Source organism: Alosa pseudoharengus, unplaced genomic scaffold, assembly GCF_046254945.1.
Source record: "Alosa pseudoharengus isolate Yale_2024_CS ecotype anadromous, Long Island Sound unplaced genomic scaffold, YU_APseudo_1.1 YU_APseudo_1.1_scf_15, whole genome shotgun sequence".
In the NCBI taxonomy this organism is placed as follows: Eukaryota; Metazoa; Chordata; class Actinopteri; order Clupeiformes; family Clupeidae; genus Alosa; species Alosa pseudoharengus.
In genome coordinates this window covers 35,250,320-35,252,819 of record NW_027468620.1, presented here as the reverse complement: position 1 = coordinate 35,252,819, position 2,500 = coordinate 35,250,320, and the positions used below count along the sequence as shown (strand labels likewise).

At 44.2% G+C, this 2,500-nt stretch overlaps 1 protein-coding gene across 1 annotated transcript in view; it reads left to right on the top strand.

Annotated features, from left to right (window-relative positions):
* The first annotated feature begins 1,652 nt into the window (after positions 1-1,652).
* smndc1 (survival motor neuron domain containing 1) overlaps positions 1,653-2,500 on the top strand; it is a 6,375-nt gene continuing 5,527 nt past the window's right edge. Inside the window, exon 1 of the mRNA XM_076286306.1 lies at positions 1,653-1,787. The gene's annotated coding sequence lies outside the window, so the exon portion shown is untranslated. The remainder of the gene's footprint in view (positions 1,788-2,500) is intronic.

Here is a 2,500-nt window from a genome sequence, read left to right as displayed (position 1 = left end):
TAATCAGTCAGTGTTAGGAGAACCAGAGTTCAGGATTGAGGTACAAGAGAATTAACACAGGAAGATCTAGGAAACATACAATGTTCTGGCAAACATACAGGATTATGCCCACAAAAAGTTTTTCATGTAAGCATGAACATGTGCTAAATGTTTATAAATGTAGGCTGTGCCACATGTGCAAAATGATATAGGCACCTGGAGTTAGAGTCTAAATGTATGGTTAGAATTAGGTGTATATCTGGTTAGAATTAGGATGAATATCTCTGTTTGGGGTTAGAGTCTGTGGTTAGAGTAACCCAGTAAACACACACACACACACACACAAATACCAAACTGTTTGGGGTTAGAGTCTGTGGTTAGAGTAACCCAGTAAACACACACACACACACACACAAATACCAAACTGTTTGGGGTTAGAGTCTGTGGTTAGAGTAACCCAGTAAGCCCACCCTACTGAAAAAACCAGCCTGACCAGCTAAAGGTGGTTTGCTGGTTGACCAGCTTGTTTGACCACCCTATGATGGTTGACCAGCTAGACCAGCAAATCTCTTGCGAAAACATACCTTCAGCTGGTTTACCCACCTAACGATGGTAATTCAGCTGGTTTTGCTTGTCGTACCACCTCAAGCTGGTCATTTTAGCTGGTGGTGCTGGTCTACACTGCTGGTTTAACTGGCCGTGCCAGCTTATGTTGGTCAAACCAGCATGACCATCTTACACCAACAATGTCAAGCTTGGCAGGCTGGTCACCAGCATGACCATCTTGCACCAGCTGTATCCCACAAGACAGGCTGGTCAAACCAGCATGACCAGCTTCCTCAGATGGTCACGCCAGCATATCTAGCTGGTGGCCCAACCAGCTACACCAGCAAAGACCAGCAAGAGCTGGAAGAAAACCAGCAAAGACCAGCTAAAACCAGCTACCAGCATAAGCTGGTTTCTAGCTGTTTTTTTCAGCAGGGCACATATACACACAAACACAGGCATAGGGTGTAGGCTATATATCTGTGGGCTATGTCACCTGCACTCCTGACAAAGGAGTGCCTTTCAGGCTTGTGGGCTTTGTGCTTGGAGGTAAACCCTGTGGGCTTTGTGCTTGGAGGTAAACCCTGTTATGTGTCCCAAGTCGGACACCTGACCCCCGTTCTGGCCCTGGAGGCTGAACCGGTGCACAGAGCCTGACCATTTCCCAAATACAAATCCCTAACCCAAAATGTTTATATCTCTAAACATGCATTATATTTAGTTTGGTATTTGTGAGTTTATTTATGAATGAAGCCAGTCATTCAGAGTAGCCTTTGCAACACCAAATTGCGTCGTACAGCAGCACCTACTGAAGACGAGGGCGCACATCGCCATCTGGTGTCTACATTGACACACAACACTAAGTGACTAAAACAGCATGTCCCCATGTAAGGACTTCATCCAACAGACCTAACCGTAGTAAAACTGAATTTCGTGTCTTGTTTAGAATGTTTATTCAGCTTTAGGTCTGCATAAGGCACACAATTATTCTGAATGGATCTCTCTTCAAAACTATCTCAACATGTGTTGCGTTTTGACGTTTCAACTCCAAGTCACTAGGTGGCACCACCTCTGGGGTTCAACCGGAAGTTGCACATATCTCGCAACTTACTTCACCCTAACGGAAGGACTCGAGTAGAGGCCACATACATAAACATCTCCGCTTTAGTTTCATGGTAAAGTGCGCGTTTATGGGGGAAATCGAAACAGTTTCAGGATAACTACAAATTCTAACCTCTCTAGTGTATTTCGACAACGGAAAGGTGAGTGGAACAGCAACATTTTCAGTGGACAGACTGGAATCTTCATATGAAATAGATGCCGTTAGCCGTAGCTAGCAGCTAACGTAACCGACACAACATCGTTGCGTTGACGTAACGTTAGAGACGCTGCGGCCTGTAGTTCTCCTTTCACGGGAGAATCCACTGCCTTCTTTAACTAGCCGTGACGGTAGAACACCGTGGATTATTTCTCCCGTTTCATGTCGTAAAGCAAACCGTTGAAATAATCTGCATTTAGCTGCGTAGACATAGTGAGCTAATGCTAACACCCCGAAGTATAACGTTAGCTATAACGTTAGTTGTCCTGGCTTAGCTTAACCATTGCAATGTTTTGAGTAAGGGGCTAGAGGCTAACTAAGGTTTGATTAGCACGGTCAATTGAAGATAAGTAATGCTAGTTTATGTTGACAGGAGGGTAATCACTAGTATTTTCTCGCTAATGTGGCTGTAGAGGATTAAACGTTAACGTTTGTTAAATGTCCCCGTAGCGTGTGATTGTGTTGATGACAGATTTTCAATGAGTACGTTCGTTTCACTGCTAAACCTGTTAGGATGTGCCTGAACACACAGTGGTTATGGTAATAATAATGTAACTTTATTGTAGTAGCAGGTCCCCCACGCTTATGTGACAACCCATCACTGTCTGAAACGGCTGGTTTAAGGTTTTCTGCACCAATCATTAGAACATTAACGTG